Below are 22,420 nucleotides of genomic sequence, written 5' to 3' on the forward strand. Positions count from 1 at the left end.
TCTCCACCGGCTGTAATGTAACCATATCAAAAGCACCTTTTTCAAAATGGCGGGCTGTTTGAACTGTCATTGGCCCGCTTAGATTAACTCAACTCCGCTGCTCTCATGTAGCCTTTTATTAAAAAGTGAACCTGTCAGCGTTTTCCAATCATCGCATTGAGGAGGGTTTTGAATTAATAATCCAGTTTTGTGGCTAACTCCGTGTTATTCGGCGCATGGAACACGTTAACCGGCCCCAAACTGCACTACAATCCGGGGTGTTCCTGTCCTCAATGTTCCACTGAGAAGCCGCGGCCAAGGTAAGAGCTGATTGTATTCCTCGGTGTTTGAGCTAAATGTCTGTCTCTGCTGTGTTAATGAGGTTCATAATATTAGCATTTGTGTTGTTGAAATAAGTAATATTACTTTTAACGTCACTGCTTCTTTTGGTTGATAAATTCTGTTTTAATGCTATTACAGTACAGTGGTGGGTAGGCTACTCGGCTAGCAACTTTACTGTGTAAACTTTGTTGAAACCGAGTCCTGAAATCAAAGTGCATTACAGCAGGCCTAAGTTTAACCTTTAGAAACAAAGGATATTGCGGGCCTTTATTTCTAGTCAAAAACTATTTTATTTGAAGTACAATAACTGGCTTTCTAAATGTATTGCAGTAGCAGAGGAAGTATTCAACTGGGGCCAAACCGCTGTTTACCTATTATTAAATTGGTTTTAATGGCTGGGCTTATATGTATTTAGTTTTTTGACACATAGGCCTACATTTACGAAAAAATATTTGTATTTACTGTAGTTTTGTATCTACCCCCTCCTTGTTTTTGTGGCTGCTTTTGGGGGACCATTTTTAAGCATTGCAATGTTTTTTTAAATCAGAGTAACGTTGTATTCATTTTGGATATATAAACATGATTGATGTTCTCTAAAAAGCAAACTATTCACAGTATGACTTAGAATTCTGCGTTCATGCAAACCTCGTATAAAAGTTATACATTAATAATAATTCAGCCTGTTGGTCAACATGTTGCTGATGCATTTAAGGTGAATTGTTAGGTTATGATGTAAACTATTCTAATGTCTGAATAGTTTACACATACCAAATTCCAATATATAGATGACACAGGGCTCAAATTTGATAATACAAGTGAACGTTTCTTTTTGTATTGCATAAACATTCTTTGTGAAGCTCATTTTACATGCAAAGAAAACCAATCCTCGTTTTTCAAAACCGTGTTTGCATTACGTGCATCCACAAAATCAACAAGTCAACATAAATTTGTTTGCTAATCAAATTAAAATTTTCGATTTGAATGGGTTTGAATGATTTATAGATAAACGGGTCAAGGTGTTTACGTGGCAGTTTAGTTGATGTGTCCTTTGCTTTATGGATTAATAATATGAGTTCATGTTAGAGCAGCAAAACCTTACTGAGAGTCTTGTAGATCTTCAGTATATTGCCTCACCTTGTAGTACCTCCCTGAGACTTTCCTCCCCCCTCACATGCAGTCGGGGGGTATGACAGTGCATAATATTCCTGCAGATGTAGCGTTTTCATTTTTCGCGGTTTTTGTTTACAATTTTATTCCCTCCCTGCACGAGGAGCTGCTGATAGGCTGTGCCTCCAATCTCTGTGTGTCATTGATGGTAAAAGAGATGGAGGAGGAGGGTGCGATGCCGAGGGGTGTGTGTGTGTGTGTGTGTGTGTGTGTGTGTGTGTGTGTGTGTGTGTGTGTGTGTGTGTGTGTGTGTGTGTGTGTGTGTGTGTGTGTGTGTGTGTGTGTGTGTTGGAATTAGGGGTTGCGAGTTGCTGGGGCGTAAAAAGTCTACTACTATTTGTCACCGTCGCCTGTGTGCCCGGCTGTCAGTGGCGCCTGCCTGCATGCCGCAGCAAAGGCCTCTGGGAGCCCAGCTTCTCACTGCCAGTCAGGAAGCTGAACCCCTGTTGCTCCCTTTGAATGAGAGTGTGTGTTTTTGCAATGGAGACTTAGAGGGTAAAAAAGGTGAAGTTAACTATATGTCAGAGACTCTCGAATGGACGCTTTGACCTGGAAGACGAGGTCACGTAGCCAATAGGGGAAGCTTATCTGTGAACTACAGTCGGCTGACTATTACTAGCTGTAGAAGTATATTATTATTTAGTGAGGAACAATGACTGTTTTTTTCTACCATGATGTTTAATGACAAACAAAAAGGGAATATTTTGCACGGAACTGATGATTGAAAATCATGTTTGTTGTGAAATAATTACCAGCATTAGGCAGTAGCTGCTTCATTTTTCTGAAGACTTTCTGAACAAAGCAGATGCTGGATGACACACCCACTCATTAAGTAATTTGTGGTGGTCCTAAAGGTGTTTTTTAAAATACTTTTCCTCATGGAGTTAATGTCAGATTTTAGGAGACTGTTAAGCTTGCAGCAACTGTTTAGTTTGGTGTTCTCATCAGCAACAATTTTACAATGCCGTTTAAAACAAGCCTACTGAGTCCATAGCTGTCTCTGTCTGACCCCCACTTACAGGTTGTAGCAGGGAGAATGGAATCAGGGAGCAGCGTGCGTTTGTAAAAAGGGATTTGTGGATTTGCTTTGTGTAAAACATCTCCTGTACACACACACACACACACACACACACACACACACACACACACACACACACACACACACACACACACACACACACACACACACACACACACACACACACACACACTCCTTGGTCAATGCTTCCTGTCCACATGGTTCATCTCTCGTGACACACAGGTCATCATCAGCTCAACATGATAATGAATGAATGAATTCCCAGCCAGCCAAGTAAACGGCGATCCCAAGATGGGTCCAGGATGGCTTAGTCAAGCTGTCTCTTGCATTTAGGTTACATAAGTGAGAGGAAAAGGACATGCATGTGTGTGTGTAATTGTGTGTGTGTGTGTGTGTGTGTGTGTGTGGGGGGGGGGTCCAAGTTGAGTTCATCATGTTCACAACTGCATTCTGACTCAGACTCTTCAGAGGATTATGAAGGTGGAATCAAACACTATCCTTTCCAAAGGTCATCATTATGAGTTATTCTCTCAATTTTTTAGTCTTGAAGAAGATAAAATATTATTTAAAAATCTGTAGTTTATCAAAGCTACATATTCTACTGTGGCTCCACTTTCATTGTAGCTACAATATTGATAATTAATTGGCAGAATCAATACTTTTTTTCACTTATCAAACGTCAAAAGTATGGTGAAAAAATAAGTCTTTAGTTTCTTCAGATTGTGCTGTATATTTATATTTAAATATGTCAATCCAATTAAATGATGTGCGTGATTAATACATTTCTTTTATGTTTTTAATAATTGTTGAGATTTTTTTGAAAGTATATTTTTTTCTTCTTTTTTTGTCCCTGGCTTATTATCAGTCATTTAAATACTGAGCTGCATGAATGGAGTTACCTGACATTTTTGATTCAGAACTGATGGGTATTTTGCAAGGCTGAACATTTATTATTAAATTAAAATGCAATTAAAAATACTTCTCTTTTTCGGTAAAATACAGCTGGGCAGTTGTTCTGTGTTGCTCTTGCCTCTGTGTCGCTCAGCTTGGTGTTTTCCGATGTGTCAGGCTGTTCACATCCCATTATCTCGCCGTTAAAACGCCTCAAACCCACCACAGCTCCTGCGTCCTGTTTATTCCTAATGGAGATCTAGTGATTCTTGGTCATTATCTGATGTCATGTGACTATGTGGGCAGCAAAGGAAGATCCACGCTTGCGTGTGCACACATGCAGTTTGTTTTCTCCTTCTGTTGCTTTACTAGCTGGGGAGGGGATTGGAGCTGCAAGCTCTGACTGCATGCAGCGCCGCAGAGAGAGAATCGTGAGCAGGAGTAATGTTGAGGGGAAAAACCCTCTACAACGGTTTGTTAAAGTGTGTGTGAGGGAAGAGTGAATGTTTATATTTAGATCCAGTGACAGCCTTGTGTTTGGAAGCTCTGCGGAAAAACAATCACAGTTTCACAAAATTCAATTTGAATTCATTGCTGGACTCCAAATCAGTACTCTGGCTTTGAAACGGCAGGCTGCTTCCAAACAGCCGCTGCATTCAGGCCAGAACTTGTGTTTCAGTCACACTGTTTGCACAATCTGAAAGCAGCCCTAACAGGATCGCACAGGGGGTCTCTCCCACTGTGTTGCCCACTTTCTGCACGTTTCCAAAACAGTCACCCAGCTTTCTGCAGTAAAGAGCGATGGAGTGCTTCGGGCGAGAGTTAGAGAGCAGTTTCAATGAAAGTCCTGATGAACTCTTTAATGGCGTGATGAGCTGATGATCAGATCTGTAAGAAAATGTTTTCATTTTCATTTTAAATGCATCAATCTGTTGCACTTAAAGAGAATAGAACTAAGATTTACTTGTGCTCTTTTAAACTATTTAATCAAGTCACATTGGTTGTATAAATATGCACATCTTTTCCACTGAAACTGGAGGAGCTTATCATTATTTCTGTTATTTACACTGTTCAGAATTCCTTTATTGGTCCCACATTGTGTGTTTTCACGTGATCATGCTTCACATCATCCAATTTAATGACTCATGGCACGGTATAATTATCATACCAAGTGAAATCATGATTCTTCGTTCCCATTCGATTCCACAGCAAAGCACAAAACAACCTTTTAGTACGATTTATAGACAGCTTTTTGATGGGAAGATAACAGGTTAAATCACCTGTGAGTATATATTTTATATTGCTGTGAAGCAACTGTATGTATTGAAGTTTCTCTGTAAAAAATATACCATGATTTGAACACATCATGCAAACATTACAAGTTCCCAATGGTAATTGTTACTGATTAGACCTTAATGATAATAATAATAATAATAATAATAATAATAATAATACATTTTATTTAAAGGCGCCTTTCTCGGCACTCAAGGACACCGTACATGATACACACACAAAGACAATAAAAGGAATCAACACTGCAAGTAGGCTAACCTTGAATGCACCACAGTGTTATCTGTGGATCGTCTGTTCACTGGTTGCTAACAAAAATGCTTTCTAGCTCTCAGCCTGCCGATTTTAACACCGACCTGTTGTTTACAATAAAGCATTATTGTAGTGTGAGCCCCCTCTTTTTGAAATTCCTTCGCTTTAGTATACTGTCGAATATTTTCATGTTCAATTTGTTCTCAGCTCTTCTCGGTGCAGCATCCTCCCCCACGTTGTGCAAGAAAATGACTTTCTAGGAGTGAACATTGCACCGAAGCACTCAGTCAACAGTAAAGTGGACTCACACGAAGATATGTTCCCTCCGCCTCAGGGAACCTCACAACCGCATGTTGCCATACATCCACATCCATGGCCGGCTCGTTATGATAATTCACTCGTTCTGAAATGAAAACGTGCTTCTCATATCCCGAGGCTTAGCCAGCTTTCCTCAGCAGTTTAATGCGAGTTGTTGTAGTCCAAGTTTATTTGTTTCTTGTCTGTAAAAATCATCAACCAGTGAGTCAACTGCTGCACTATTTTTGGGTCGAGTTTGTGTGAAAGCTTTGATAGATGAGAGTAACACCAATGTTACTTCCTGGCAAAATTACGCCCCCCCCCCCGCCACTTTTGGGGGAAAACATTGGCTTTCACTTGAATGGCGGTCAATGCAGATTCTGAAGTTTTTGGCAATCACATCAAAAAATCAAGATAACCGCACCATTTTTAATCTAAGACGCCCAATGATGATGGTCAGACAAGCAAACTATTAAAACATGTCATTAGAGATCGATGATGTGTCGATTTATAGTTTAATTTAAATCATAGGGAACTACGAGGCTCTTCCTGGCGAAATTATTGACATTTTTTAATAGTTTGCCTGTCTGACCATCATCATTGGGTTTCTTGTAGATAAAAGAAAAAGGCAGGTTATCTGAATTTTTTGAGGCAAATTCCCAAAACTTCATAATCTGCATTTACCGCCATTCAAGTGAAAGCGAATGTTTTCCCCCAAAAGTGGGGGGCGGGGCCGTAATTTCGCCAGGAAGTGATGTAGGTTTAACCGTCATCTATAAGTTCAACTAGAAATCTACTTTAGAAATCTTGTCCTTGGGTTTTAACGGGTTACAATTACTAAACTTGCTACATTTGTTGATTTTTGACTTTAAGAAACATGACATTAAAAGGAATAATCACAAGGTTACAAATAATAATTCCTTTCCTATTTTCCTTCGTTTTGCACATGATGTAAATTAAAAGAAGTCAGGGAAATGATTTGCTTTTGAAATGAAAAGGAGCTTTCAGCTGACTGCACTTCCACATTATTTTATTACTACTGTAGCCTTGAAATCACTGAGGAGAGCTGTGATCATCACAAAACACACATTTCTGTACACACAATTACAAACACACAAACCTATCATCCATTTGCCACACGAATAATCACATGCACTTCTCAAAGAGCGTGAGACTGTAATTTGGGACAAATGGATGGTAGAAGCCAACTAATGATATCTGTTTATTTTTCTCTAAGCCTGGGTTTCCAGATGTAGGTCACAGGGTGATTCATCGCAGAATCATCCTTGCAAAAACAAATAAAAACGACAACATGGAGAGACGTTAAGTGTGTGGGAGCTACATCAGCCAGTGAGATGCCTCCTTCCATCCCTGTCTCTCCCTCCGTCTCTCCGTCTGTCTCTCTTGGTCATTTTCATTCTGTTTGCAGCTCAACGCGCTCACCATTTGTCCACACGGCTCCGCGCAGTCAGCCTATCTGCGCTGACAAGGAGGATCTTGCCAGACGCTCATTTGGAAATAGGTTAGGGCTGCATCAGTGACTCAATTGAGATGCATCTGAGGATGTTGGCCTCGCTCTGGGCTGCTGCAGTTGTGTGTGACACGGCTGCAGCTCGGATCAGAACAGAGAAGGTTTTCCATTCGTTCAGATGTGCTCATTAATGTCAACCCAACTCGACAGCGAGGACAGTTTGTCGTACTGTTTTGTACACACTTTGTTCCCTGGTGCACGCGCTGTCAAACAAGGGTTTTTATTCAAAGTAGTTGTGACAGTTGAACTTTTCCCAGCAGTGACATTAGATGTTTAAGGTGGTGTGGTATTGACAAGTCTTACTATCTGAAAGATATGTTGTGCTGATTTGTAGACTTTAACTGTGACTCCGTAGAACCTTGAATCCTCTGTTCTTACATGATACAGTACGTACTCGGCCACAGTCCTTGTCAACCAGGCTGATTTCTCCCAGGGCGGTTTCATCAGGTTGAGTGTAAGCAGTGATGTAACAGGCGCTGACCTCACTAACTAACGCTCAGTGACAGCGAGGGAAGCCTACACAGAAATACTTGGGGCTGGATGGGACTTGACATCATTGTAGGAACCTGCCAAAGCATTACCTTCTACATGTTCAAAGTTCAAGTACATGATTTGGGGCAAAAAACCGAGCGAGAGTATTAGGAATATGCGGAGAGGGAAACCATAGCTGATAATTTGCAGCCTCTCCTTGTTTCACATCAATGGAAATTAAATGGGGATTTGTTGTTCCAACACAAAAGCTTGAGGGCTTTTTTGGGGGACTCGAAATGAGAATTTAATTATTTATATATTAGTTGCAGATTCATTGTACAGCCAACTGTGCATTTCTTTCTGTGTTAGAGGAGCGGGCGGGGGGTTTTAGTGAGGAGACTGATGGAGAGGTTATAATTAAAGAAGCATTAATACTGGGCTCATGATTGGATTTCTTTCCACTGCTCTCTAGTATATTTTATCAATCATGTTTTTTATTAGTCAGGTGACATGTATGTATAAATATGATGATAATGAGTAATTGTGTAAGGGCTGTCTATTAATAATGGGTGCCTGCTTTTGTTAGACGTATTTTGAGTATAATATAATATCTGCCGGCTCAGGATATTAATTATGGTATTTCAAACGATTCACAAATGTGACTCAAAACACCCAGCGTTATGCTTTAATTTATTCCTCTAAATCAGTGGTTCTCATCTAGTCAAGCCTCAGGACCCCCTCTTTCCTTCGTCAATAAATCACGACCCAGAGTTTTGAACCACTGCTGTAATATATATATATATATGAATATATAGGGTCTCAGACATTTCCAGTCAAACGGCTACTTCACGCACAGCATTACAAATTTCGGCTTTCAAAAAAAAGTGGCCTTCAAGATAAAAATGTGACTTTTATTCGTGATTTTTTTGTTCCTCAACTTTTTTTTTTCACTTGCATATCTGCGACTACGGTTGGGTATCGTTTTGGTTTTTTCTGATACCGGTGCTAAAACAATACTTTTAAAACGGTACCGGTTCCTAAACAGTGCCTGTACCGGTACTTTTTTTTTTTTAACTTCGTTCGACGACGTCAAAAAACAGTTTTTTAAAAATGTTTTATTTGAACTTGAACAACATATTAACTAAACCGTTGAAAGTAAACATAAATATACAAATTCCCATAATAAATAAAACTTAACCCAACTACAATAATTTAACACTAAATAAGATTTACAGATCTAACAGCAGCAGCAAAATAAGTTTTGAGTTGACCTATCTCAAAATTCAGATCTGCTTGGAACTTTTTGTTCGTGTTACTTACCATCAATCGCGTTTGTGAAGTTTTAATTAAGCAGAAGTATTAAAACCATTGCCTTTGAAAGAAATTCCAGTGCGACTCTAATGGCGACGCGGTGTTCCCCATGGAAAGATGTTGGAAAATCAGGTTGAAGAACTCTTTTGTGGGGACCTTACTCACCGTGGCATATCATAGGGTTTACAAAAAGAGCAGCACTGTGTCCAATTTCAAAAACATGACTGTGGACTTTTCAAACCGATAATGTTAATATTAATCAATGAGATTATCTATCAGTTTAATATGTAAACAAATACTGAATCAGTTTTGAAGTTCAATTGACGCAACATATCTAAATATAACGTGGATGTTTTTTTTCTATAATATCTGGATAGCTCCGGAAAAAAATAAGAGACCACTGCAGCATTCACAGCTTCTCCGGTTTTACTATTTGTAGGTCTGTCTTTGAGTCAAATGATTTTACTTTTCTTTTTTATTGTGGCATTAAACTACTGACAACATGTTTCTGTGTTGGAGATAAAGATTTAAGAAACATTTGGAGTGGTCTCTTATTTTTTTCCGTAGCTGTACGTGTCAATGGTTTTCAGTTACACAGAATGTTATTGTTTACACATAATACATAGAGCTTTTGTGAGGTCTTGTCGTGTTTCCGAAATTGTATCCCAGCATTCCTGCTACTCCATAAGATTAATGCCCACTCCCGTGAAAGATGACAGGTATCAAATGAAATGCCGCTTGATGATATATGAATGAAATGCAGTGTGAAATTGACCAACTTCAAACGAAAATTACTTAGTTGTTTGTCAAGATGGAATTTGGGAACAACAACATTGGCTTTAAATGAGTCGGCCTATTTTAAGTATTGGCAATATAACCAACTTTACTGTTTCTTTCATGATGTGGTTTTAAAACCTGAAGTTTTTAGCTCCAGGATTTACAGCCGCATCAATTCCGGGGTTTAGTTACACTTTGATGAGGAATTCACTTTAATGATCTCTGGGCTTCTTTGAAATATTGCTGATATTCAGACTAAATGCAATTAGCCCACAGAATGAAAATGGATGGCTGAGATACAGGAGATAAAGCGTAAGTTATATATGCTTCTTTCTCACAAATTTGACTTTTTCCATCATAAAGAAGAGCTTAGGGAGTCAACATCAACTCCAGACTAGTTTCCACGGTCACATTCCAGCAGTGTTTGCTTCATCTCCACATTGCAGTGCAACATGAGGAGTCAGTTTTAAGACAATCTGTGTGTTTTGAAATGCCATCAGAGAGCGCTGCCCGAGCATCTGCTTCCTGTCACTTCAGCACTTCCCCCTCCCCCCCGTAATTTTGTGGGGATGGTTCATCATGTCATACACATTACAGCTACATTACAGCCTGATGGAGCGTTTTTATCCCGCTGTGATCAAATTAATCTAGGTCTGAAACAATGAATGATGATATAACATTCTGGGTGCCGGCCACTCGTCTTTGCAAAATCAATTGGTATTTGGCCAGAACAAACGCCTGCACAGAGAATCGAATGTGGTGTGACGGGACACTTCTGAGTTAACAGGCTACTGAGGAAGCTCTGCAGAGAGAATTCTGTTCTTGTGTTTTATTTTTAAACCAATAATAGCCAATGTGATTGTTGCACGTGTGCATTATGTGTGTTTGAAGCAGGATTTTACAGCCATGAAGAAAACGCGAGCAAATCCTTAACATTTACTTTAGTTTGAGTTATAGAACTATTTCGTTGTTTTTCCTTTTGTTGCAGTGGGAGTTATTTATTACATTTTCTGGCCAATACAACTATTGACATATTATCATAAGCTTGGTACTGCATTGCAGAACTACAGTGTGTGTTTAACTAGGGATGTTAAAGGACACTGTTTATCAGTTGACTGACAGATATTATTTTTTATTGATTTAACAGTGAAACAGCTGGTGGCATGGTATTTTCATATTAGTTTAGCTTCGGCTACTTTTCTCATCAACTGAGTTATATGCGTGTTTACATTTATGATTTTAGATTTCAGTTTATTTTACATACAGTCACTAACAGTGTTTGAGGGGGAATTTATTTCACATTATGTGCAGCACTTCACCAAAGCATCTGAGGCATTGTTTTGACATTTCTTTACTTATTTACACGTCACAGAAAAGTACATGTTTGAATGGATGTGTGTTATTTTACTAAGAGTACAATCAATGTTGTGTGGATTTTTCCAAATGTTGTCAAACCCTAATCCTACATACTGTAATCTTGAATTTAAGGGGTCATATTTTGCAACTTTTTCAGGTTCATATATGTATTGTGTTGCTCCACTATGACATGTTTACGTGCTTCAATGTTGATAAAGTGCTTTATTTTCCTCACACTGCCTGTGCATAAAGTACCACTTTTCACTCCGTCTGAAAAGCCCATGCCCCCACCTTTGGAAAAGTGCACTCTGCACTGATTGGTTAGCTGGCGACTCTGCTGTGATTGGTCAACCGCTTAGAGATGTGTCGAAAATGTCCCGTCCCTGAAAATAACTGAAAAAATGGCATTGCTTGTTGCGCCGTACCAGTTTATTACAAATAAATAATGATAGATTATCAGTAATCATTTCAAAGTGACACAGAGACATCGGATTCATCTTCAGCAGCGTTTGTATGCCCTTGAACACAACTTTTGATCACAAACAGCAAAGACTGTTTATGGCTATGGCTCTGTAAAGTGAAGCAGTTTTCTTGCTCTTTCTTGGCTGCTAGTTCAGTGAGTTTTGGTCGTACAGTGATGAGACTTATACCAATGGAATTTGTTTCATATGATATGTGGTTTGTGCAGATAGCATGAAGTAAAAAAATCGCCGTAGCTCACTCGGTGCTATGTAGCATTAGCTCGTGATCATTAAGTGCTGATTTAGACACTTGGTGTTGGATTTGTGTTTCGTTTTTCGTAAAAATGGTTCATATAGTCCGGTAGCTGAGTTTCTTTCCCGTTAAGTGGGTATGCCACATTAATAGGTTGTTAAATGTTAACATGCCCTGAGACGCTGTTTCTTACAAGTTGCTGCGTCTGCCCCCGCCTGTGGGGATTAAGAGGTTAACGTGTTGTGAATTAAAAAAAAAACATCGCTGTTAAATGTCGAGGACACAACCGTAATTTGGGTTTTTGCTCTGAGGGAATAGTGGTAAAAATGTAGTAATGAGTGGTAATAAATGCAAGCAACTTGTTTTCACGTCTTCTTCCTTTGGTATGGCAAACAAAGATAGTTTTGGTTGGTAGCGAAAGTGGCAGCGTCTTCTCGCCATGGTTCCTCCGCTCGGGTTGGCTTTACCTTAGTGCTGTTGAAGCTCTAGCGGCTCACGCTACTATTGGCTAAGTTCAGTTCTGTATCACGTTGAAGTCACTGTGATACGGAACTGAACCAGGATGTAAAGAAAGGAATCCCATCAAGGCGTTTCAGGCAGGGGGGAGGGATATGGAAGAGAATCTCCCTCTGGCCTGAACTTTGGGATTTTAGATCTTGCAGATCTATTACATGCACACAAACATAAATAACACACTACAGGAAAGGGAAAACCCCCAAAAGCATAATATGGCCCCTTTAAATAAAGAGGTAAAGGATATGCAACAGAAGATTTTATTTGAGTTTGATGAACACTACTATTCTTTACTTAACTTTCACTCTTTTGGTCTGAAGGTGTATGCAGCACAGTGCGTTGGTCTGCTGTGTTTGCCTTCAAAACTGTCGTGCAAGTCTGGAAAAATAAACTCGGGCTGGAAAAAGCAACAGAGCTGAGGCTGCAAAATAAACCCGACGAATGAATGAAAGAAAGAAAGAAGTGTTGCTGGTGTGGGTCAGGTGTCTGGCTGAACCGCCTGTGTTTGAGTGACCTCATGGAGTGCATGAATCATGGCCCAAACTACACGCCGGCCCGTGGAACCAACAGGCAATGAGGCAGACAGCTGGAGGTGTCTGTGTGACGGTGTAGCGGGGAATGGTCCGTCCTCACTGCGGGACTCATCGGGCGGACTGTGACAGATAAATGAGCGGACGTGATGAACAGCTTGTCACGCTGATCCTGGGGCGTGTGAGGCAGCACCCGCGCCGTCGGGACGAGTCGCTGCACAGCAGGAGGTTTAGTCAACACGTACAGTAGTCGGATGTGACTCGAGTCGTCTCCTGAGAATTATTTCACATGAACATTTTGAATATGATGATATCAACCGATTGTTTCCAGGCAAGCCTCTTGTCCACTTCTGAACCAAATATCCACCTCAGTTTCCAGACTTATCATCTTGGATCCCCACTTTGTGTTTGTTTGGGTTCATTATTTATAGCAGGATATTTATACTTTTTGTTTAGCACTTCATTAATACAGATTTCATTAAACATTAAGCCATACTTAATGCTTCATCACAATCCTCTCTCATTCAGTGCACTAGCAGTCAGCTCTCTGCCTGGTTTCTCCATTTTTCTTACCTTGCGGCGTCAGTGTTGAAAATGATTGGTCGCCTTTCTAAACATGCAACCAGATCAAACAAATCCATTCTCAGTTGCCAAACGGAAAAAACGTGGAAGCGCTGTCAAAATGCATTGTTTATGCAAGCTATTTGGAGCATTTTTATAGCATTTGTTGTCGTTTGTGAGCGTGAAGAAAAGGAGCAGCAGAGCATTCACTAGTTTACAGATGTGGTTAAATGACTACAGATGTGGTTAAATGACGTCAGACTATCAGCTGCCACATTGCACCACAAGCCACATCTTTTTTTTCCCAATTAGAACTCACCAATATGTGTGTGAAACCTAAAATGATTTGCCAGGTTTTCATCTCTCCTTCCTCATTGGATTACGTTTTAAATGATGTCACAGTAGATCAAACCACTGCAGGAAGTGCTGCCTTTAAAGCGTGATCTGAGTGGAGCTGAGATGCGACTTGCTTTAAGAACATTGTCCACTGTTAGATAATCTTGAAGTTGTCTTCTTTGACCCCAAACTGAGCATTTCAGTCAGTCTCTCTGTTAAATGGTGGTACAACTGAGACATCCACTCTGACTAACAAGGACTAGATTGGACATTTGTCCCTGGTCGTTGGAACTTTCCGCTGGCAGAGTCTGTGGCGGTTTTTATTTTAAGAGCTTGGGTTTTTCAATGTCACGCACAAAGAAGAACCTAGAGCCAAAAGACAGGGCTAAAAAAAACAAACGCTACTCATGGAGGCACCCACCCGCAGGTGATCCCACAATCATCCCACTGTCACTGTGCACCAGTTTGCCCTCTCTGCTTTTTCTCTTTGCTCCAAACAGCAAACAAATGCTAATGTTGTTGTAGTGGGGGGAAGAAAGAACAGGGACTTACTCACGCTGCAGAAAAAAGTACCTAAGGGGAATCCACTCCATCCAGCAGGCAGCTCAGTGTGTGAAGAGATGGGGAGGATGAGTAAGTTGGATGGCTTTCACAGTACATTCCCTTAGTTCTCTTCTATCAAAATATCCTTAAACCTGTTTTGGGGAAAAGATTTTTACCGCACAATTTTTTTGAGGGGGTTGTAACTCATCAATCAGCCTTTACAGATTTGTGGCAGAAATCTGACTTTTAGAGAGCCGAATGAAAACCAGAATGCCCATGTGTTTCTCCAGAAGTTAGAAATCCTAATGAAGACTCTCACAAACATTTGCTATTAAGCTTATGATTTAAAATATAGCCTTGACGCAGAGCCTTTTTAAACAGTTTGTAATATGTTTCACTCCATATTTTTGCTTAAAGGTTTCCTATTATGCTATATTTGAACAATATGTTGTAGGGCCATATTTATACAAAACTTGTCTATGTAGTGTTTTGATCAAAATACCAAACAGATCCCCCACCCCTTTGGTCCTCTGTGAAAGTTTTCTACCGGGAGAAGATACTCAGCTAAACACTGCTGTGATTAAACGCCATATTATGTTCCAAACCACATCAAGCATTGTTTCTGAAACAGTATGGAGCTCAAACGTTTCTCTCTCACAGTACCTTTTTATATCCAGCTTCTTTACACAGTCTCTCCAGCACAGCGTTAGCGATACTTGCTAATGTAAACACAGACCATATTACTTCCAAAACAGAGTGGATTCAGCTCGCCGACTGCATATTGGATACGATAGGTTGAGGCTTTTCACGTGGGTGGGACGTTGCCAGGATTTCAATGTAAAGCCAGCGTACATTTGCCTTATTACGTCATACCGGCTAAAGGAAGAAAAGAGAGAGGGTTGTATTTTCTGACACTTTGTGAGACACATATTTATGTATAAAAGACATCAAAAAGTGCATTTCACATAATTTAGTGTATTACTTTGACTTTTCTTTGCAAGTTTGTTCAGTAATGATACAGCAATCTCAAAAGAGTCCACCTTACTTTCCACCCCATATTGAAATGCTTCTACTTTACATTTATTGCTTTAAATTTTCCTTCAATCATTTTCTATTAAAATACATTAGCAGAGTTGTTTTGCTCTGCCAGTTTCTGCCGGTTGCCCAGTGCTGGTCAGCGCGCCAGCCAGTGTCACACTGAGCAGAGCAGGCAGGCCCATTCATCACTGGCTGCTGCACTCCGCTCAGCAAATGATACATTGGCAGCTGACAGATGTGGGTCACTTTTATCCGTCAGAATGATAATCGGCGTCTGTGCCACCGTGAACCTGAAGGTGGAGGGCTGCAGGAGGACCTTAGGATCCCTCAAAACAAAGTCACTTGGGTTTAAATAGGCTATGCTGTATATTATTATCGCAATTGACCTTTTCACAGAGGCACTTCTGACATGGATGTAAAAGCACAGGTGTAAACTATACAGTTAAAGATCCCCAAATTCCACACTGGTGCTGTATGATGAGTCCAAATGTGTTCTGTAAAGGCCTTTTAGAAGTGAAATGGATCAAACCTTACTTGCGATTGAGATATATTTATTGATATTAAGCTTCATTAAAGGCGGGGCTTCGCACTTTTCTGGGTGCAGTAGAAGCAAATTCAAAACGGCAAGAACACATGACCTTCTTGCTCTTCAGCGCCTCCAGTTACAATAATTACCGCCCTATTAGTTTTCAATGAAATGATTTGGCTCATTTTGTTGCAAATTTACAGCATGTTTCTTGGCTTTTTTATTCTGTTGCCTTTAAAAAAGGATACGCTGGTTTTATGTTGTCTGGGATCTTCAGTTATTTACAACAACAATGATATCCGATATGACTGTAAGCAGCTGAAAGTACTGGGATGGTTAATTGTTGTTGGTTCATGTGGCTTTTTATGTATATTCATACGTTTTTATGGATTTGAGGTCCACCTCAACTGTGGCTCACCAATATAAGAAATAATAACACATTTGCAGCAGATTGCTCCAATTCTAGAGGCATGATGCTGTTTTTCCGTAAAGGGTTTTGCAGTTTTGAAGGTGTTGCATATATCTTCTCTTCTCACTCGGAGGATATGGACATTGACCTCTAATGTTAAGCTGTTTCTGTATTGGTTCTGCTGGAGGAAATGATGGCAACTTTGTGTGTGAAAGCCAGAACGATAGGAACTCGTTCCAACTCAACCTCAAAGCCTATTAGTGACGTCGCAATTTCCCTGTTGACAACTTTTGGCTTTTGTTAACCGCAACTAATTCATCTTTGTGTGCAGGCTAAAGACACGCAAAGCACACAACATACACAATGCAAGCTCACAGATTATCCCTCATTTTAACAGGATCACAACTCTCTTTCCGGAAAATAACACAAAGCAGCAAATACCCCCCAAATGCCCTTACTGGTGGATTAGAGGAGGAAAAAAAAAGCAGTTTCTCACATCATACGGTAATCAGTATCAGGCAAGCTGGACTGGTTTGGCTTTGTGTGAAGTAATAACACATGTAAAGAGGAGCTCAAATAAAAAAAAACACATTGATTTGAGGTGTTTAAGATTTAAGATCCTTATATTTTATTGATAATAGATATTATAGGAGATCATTGCTCTCTTAAATCATGTTTTACAGCTGTTGCTTTCCTGTTTAATGCTCAGGTCCTCTGTGTGTGGCTGTTCAAAAGGTACATCCTCCTGAACATGATGTGTGAAGAGCAAAAGTGCCTTTGTGCCTCTGATGCTTATACTATTTGTTAAACGAGGATGAAGGAACATGGCCAAAATTAGAATCTTGATGGCTGTAATCAATCAAATCCATATTTTGCAACATTCCTGCTAATTTATATAATATAAATAAAATCCCACCATGACGTTGCTGGAAGGAGACAGTGAAACAAAACATACCCTGATGTAAGGATGTCTGATTTGAGGCTGGACAAGGATGTGGAGGGAACACTAGCAACAGTATCTTCCTGCCCTTCATCATTCTGCACTTGGTGTTTTTCTTAGGTGGTTAAACTTGCTAATTCTGTGTCTGCATAATATTTAACATCACTTGGCCTGAATCCAATATACTTCCAAACACTGTCGCTCATCTTCCTTCTGATTGGACTGCAGCCTCAAGTTTTTCACCGCTGCCTCTGAACACCATCCTGACAGATCCTCAACGAGAGAATCTAAAACCTCTCCAACGAAGGCTGTGAGGAAGTTCTTGATCATGGAAGACAACATATTGATTGAGATTAATATTTTAAAATAAGGTACAGCCTGTTCTTTTACTAAGCCAAATGTCCCTTCAACTCCAAAACTAATTTGGCACATCCAGTTGGGTGCCTATAGCAAGCTGGCAGTCATTGTGTTGTTGTTGTTGTTGTTGTTGTTGTTGTTGTCTTTATTACATGGAGCAGAAACACATTTCTTGCTGCACTGCGGTGATTCACAAGTCCTAGTTGTGTCGTATTAGTAATAGTAGAATTAGATATTTGTATCCTTAATGTTAGCCACCATACCCCCAAGCTGACTCAGGACTAAGAGCTATGTTTCCGTGGTAACAATCAGCAGCAACAGCAGCACCACATGACAAAGGGTTTGTTTTCAGAGACCACAGTCACTCTTTAGGAATATACAGATTCTCTTTCCTGTTTGCCTTAGGAAAGCTTCCTGTTTTTAATTTGAAAATGTCTGGATTTGCCCAAATTGCCTGGCAAAATCCGCCTTAACGTCATCAAGAACCAGAGAACTTGGTGCATCAGATGATAGGAGACGTGTCCTATCACTCTATGGCCCACAACAGTGTTGTTATCCAGTTCATAACACATACCTGCAGCAGATTCCTGCTTTGAAACTTCAGAATGACATCTCATGCTCCTCAGAGTATACTTTATAATGAACAATGTATTTGTCAATAACTCTTTTTTTTCATTTGTGTCCTTTGAAATGACTCGAACTCAACAACGATCTCTGTGGTCACATTGTGGGTGGGGGTAACGGCTTCTCTATTAAATAAAAACTACTATTGAGGTAATGGGCAATTTTTGACTTACAGCTCTGCAACAGTCAGCACTATCCATAGAGAGCCATAGCAGGCAGGGTGGGTTGCATTGTGCAGTGCCTCCACTTTTACCCCGAAATACTTAATATGTACCACAAAGCAGGCCTGAGGAATGGACACCTCTTCATTTCCATAGCTTACAATGCCTTGTAGTAAATCACATACATCATAGTGATGGCTTTAGCAGCACTTTCATTTCATTCTTCTTTCTTTTAAATCAATTTATATTTTTACGCTTTATGTCAAACACATTTATTCAATGTACTGTTCAGTGTATAAGTCACTCTGCGTTTTAGAGTTTATTTGCTTCCAAGATAAAGCATTGTAATTGGAATAGTGAACAGTGCTGTCTAGGTGAGAAGACAACAATGACACCGAGTGGAGCTTTGAAGGGACATTATAACCAGAGTGGGTCCAGAACTCATTAGAGGCCTGTGCATAAAGCAGCAGACATTCCTTCTTCTGCTTAGCCAGTTTGGGGACCTGGACCAGCACAGCATCTCCACTTCCTGCCAGTCTGTCTCTTCTGATGATCAATAGCAGTGAGCAGAAGGCAGCTGGAAGCTCCTCATAACTTCTGTAGAGTGCCAACTCATTTTGGTTGGCATTCCTCGATTAGTCTTTAATCCAACTGGCCTTCGCTAAATCCTCTTCATCATTGATAAAATAAATTATCAGCTGAGAAATTGTAAGCCTGCTCAATAATAATAATAATAATAATAATAATAATAATAATAATAATAATAATAATCAGGACATTTTGGATACCACCTCAGGCTATTTATAGGTAAATGCTAAAATAGATCAGAGTTTAAAATGATTCTTGTAGCATGGATGGTGTGCTTTAGGGCTCAGCTGAACCTATAGGTGTTTGTGAGTGTCTGTTCACTTTTAGGTAAAAGAAGACACAAAATGATGTTTTGGGTAATAATATGGAGAGCAGGGAGGCAGGCATATAATATGTAGTAGGACTGGGTGATATGAGCTTAAATGTATACCACTCTCTATTAATTCGTCTTTGTAAAACAGAAGTAGTTGGATATTCATCTATAGACATGATTCTACTACTCTTACACTATTGTCTATGTTAGGGAACATATCTGTAGAAAGACAAACAAAAAGGATGGCTTTATTGGCTCTAAAATGAAATGAAAGTAGGAAAGCCTGCGCCATAACGCATGTTCTCTAATAGAAGTGTTATGACATGTTCTCCGTTAACAGCCATGCTGGAGTAAATCTGAACAATAAAGAATATTTTGGGTCAAAAGTTATTTTCCAGATGTTCACTGTTATTTCATTGTTATAAAGTTGTTGTTTTTTACCCCTGAAATAGCGATGCCACGCAATTTGTGGTCCGACACACAATTGGAAATGACATTATATTATATCAACATCTTTGAACACACGCAACGCTGATAAACATTTACATCTAAACCCTAGGCTGTATAAAGTTTATGATCTTAACCCACATATAAAAACTGTTTGAAACTCTTTGCGCAGCGGCAAGTCTTGTAGAATGTATTCTTTCAATAGCTCCCTTTGGCTTTTACAACTACCCTGTGACACAGCAGGACTCCACCCTCTGTTTAATATGAATGTTTAAAAAAAAGCGTATCTTGTTAACCAATGTCTTCAAATCCATTCAGGATATACTGCTACACTGTAGTAGTACGCCACACCTCTATCTGTTCGATTTTAATCCATCTGATATTTTATAGGAATATTTCATACTTTATAGCTACAGAATAGCTTCCATGTTATGTGACCCACTGAATCCCAGTCTATACCAGGTCTTAAACTACACAGAGCAAATAAGACGTTGTACAACTATAGACAACTAGGACCCACTTCTTTTCACCTTTTTGAGTGCTTTTCCTTTTTTGTATTAATATTGTTTTCAAAAACGGCAATGTTTTAATCGAAATCTCTTCGGAAAATTCGAAAAATTCACTGTTTTTTGGTGGATTTGAATCCCCCTTCTATATTATATTAAGAAATGTGTACAAATTATTTTCTTGGAAATAATAAAATTGTGTGTTGTGTGAAAATGTAGGCGAGTTGGCCTGACTCTACACAGCTGAACACAGCTCGGGGGGTGCTTTGACCAAAAGTTGAACCAAATTGACAATGTAGCGCTTTGTGAGGTGCCCTATGATTACCTCCGCACAGATACTCGTACGTTTGTTTACACAACAACATGGACTTTCGTGCAAAGCAATTTCTCAAACACATTCTTTTCCGATTTGAGCGTTACAGCGAAGCTTCCAAAGCGACTAAGTGTTTTGGTCTTGTTTCCATGTCAAAGACGATTACAGTATAAGGAGCACTTCATGTTTATTCACTTTGATTCCAGGTGCGTGGGTTTAGGAAACAGGATAAAAGTGTGGAATTGATAACGATACATAATCTTGTGACTGCAGTTAAATATTTGTGTAAGAAATGAGCATATAAGACAGTAATAATTTATTCTATGAAAGGTTGTGCTGGCTAGCTTCTTTGTTCTGTACAGCACTTTGGTCTGCGTGGGTTGTTTTTAAATGTGCTTTATAAATAAATGTGATTGTAGCTTAAACAATATCAACCATTTTAGCTGCTTTGCCCTTTGATATTGAAGGACTATTGTTGGCAATTCATCTTTTTTTCTAGATACAGCTCCGAAAAAATGAAGAGACCACTCCAAATGTTTATTAAATCTTTATCTCTACATGTATGGCAGCCATTCCAGTGTGTGTTGAGTTCCAACACAGAGAAATGTTGTCAGTAGTTTATAGAAAACATAAAAACTCAAAGACATACCTATGAATAATAAAACAAGAGGAAATGCTATGATAATGCTTAAATGGCTGGAATTTGTCAAAGTTACTATTTCGCAACACTATTTAATGAATCGTTGAGCTTGCATACATTGTCACTAACTCCTAGCGTTACCTTCAGCCTTCGTTTAGATCCTTGACACCTTTCATACCTGATGAGTTTGCGTCCCTGCAACGATGACAAACCTAATCTTCGGCGTGCATACTGTATGGTGTGTGTACAAACAAAGTACACAACATAAAGCTGCAGTCTCTCCAGGTCAGCTCTCTGCACCCAGCTTCACAATCATGTCTTTTATGTTACCGAGAGCTTTGCCCTTCAGATTCCTAAAAGATAAGATGAGCTGAAGCTTTATTGATCCCTGTGGGGAAGCTCTGTTACTGCAGCAGCAGAGAAATGTCTTTCAGCAGAATGAGAAGAATATTTTTAACTGGCAAATAGAATCATACAAACAATAAGGCAATGTGTAAAGAAATTAAACATGTGTGGGGGTATGGGAACATCCTCAGCACATATACCAGTAGACTGAGGTGGGAGGTATGGGAGAGAGATATCCTGACTGCCATATATTGATTTGCTGATTTATCACAAAAGTTGTGTAAGATAAAGTCCAATTTCTCTCCGTATAAAGGGCTTTTAATTTTTTATAGCTTTTATTGATGAAAGGGCTCAAAGATATGCATAATAATAATAAAATGAATACTAGATGTGTGAGCTTAGCACTGCTACACCACTGAATGCTGCTTCTGTTTCTGTGCAGGAAGTAAAGCTTTCAGCCAGTGGGAACTTGCTGTGTGTCGGTGTCTAGACGGGGAGGGTCATGTACGCTGCGGGCGTTCAGCTCACTGCATGGCACCCCCAATCGTCTCTGCCTGTCTCACGGTTCCTGTCTCCCTCTGTCTTTGTCTCTCTGTCTGTCTCTCTCTCCTTCTATCCCCACTCTGTCTGAACAAGGGGAGGATGACTGTGAGCATGACATCCTCTCTGTCTCTGTTATCACTGCGGGGGGGGGGGGCTGTCAGCAGGAAAGGGGGGGGCTGTCTGTCGTTCACAGCTCCTGAGCTGCTGGAGTTTGACACTGTAGGAAATAAAGCTCTGTATGGCAGATGCACGCTTTCGGAGGTTGGACGGAGTCTGAGCAGTTTTTGGTGTTGTTTATTTTCCAGCAGGCTGCAGGGGGAGGCTGTGCCAACGGATGACCTGTGAAGGGGACCCGCCCCGGAGAAGTGTGCATGAGGCTTATAGCGAACAAGTGTCTGGCTCACCTGGATCCTCATCCTGTGGAGGGGCTTGTGGAGGCCAACTGATACTGATATTGGCCTTTGGGACGCAAGGTTAAACAGCTCAAGTTAGTGGCTGCTGACAGTGCTAGAGCTGCCACCCCTTAGTCGGCTAATTGTTAGCCGGCAAAAAAATGATTTGTCGTCTAATTTTTCATTAGTGGGAGAAAAAAAGGTTCTTCACCGCACGTTAAGAATTGTTACCGGAGATTCTGCTGTGTGTACCGCTGCTGGGCGGACTGCTCCGTCCGTGCGGTGCGCTGTGACTCATGCGCTTTCTACGTGTACAATGTAATTTATATTTCAACGGTTAATTATTCATTTTATTTTATATTTCATGTAAAGCACAGC

The 22,420-nt window shown here is 40.0% G+C and overlaps 1 long non-coding RNA gene across 2 annotated transcripts in view; it reads left to right on the plus strand.

The window, feature by feature from the left end:
- Positions 1–22,420, plus strand: part of LOC134863572 (uncharacterized) — an 87,386-nt gene continuing 64,966 nt past the window's right edge. The window contains exon 1 of one of the 2 annotated variants that reach the window (XR_010165681.1): positions 1–299. This is a non-coding gene — a long non-coding RNA (uncharacterized LOC134863572). The remainder of the gene's footprint in view (positions 300–22,420) is intronic. The other variant, XR_010165680.1, reaches the window with a different exon arrangement.

The sequence above is a fragment of the Eleginops maclovinus genome, chromosome 4 (assembly GCF_036324505.1).
Source record: "Eleginops maclovinus isolate JMC-PN-2008 ecotype Puerto Natales chromosome 4, JC_Emac_rtc_rv5, whole genome shotgun sequence".
Classification (NCBI taxonomy): Eukaryota; Metazoa; Chordata; class Actinopteri; order Perciformes; family Eleginopidae; genus Eleginops; species Eleginops maclovinus.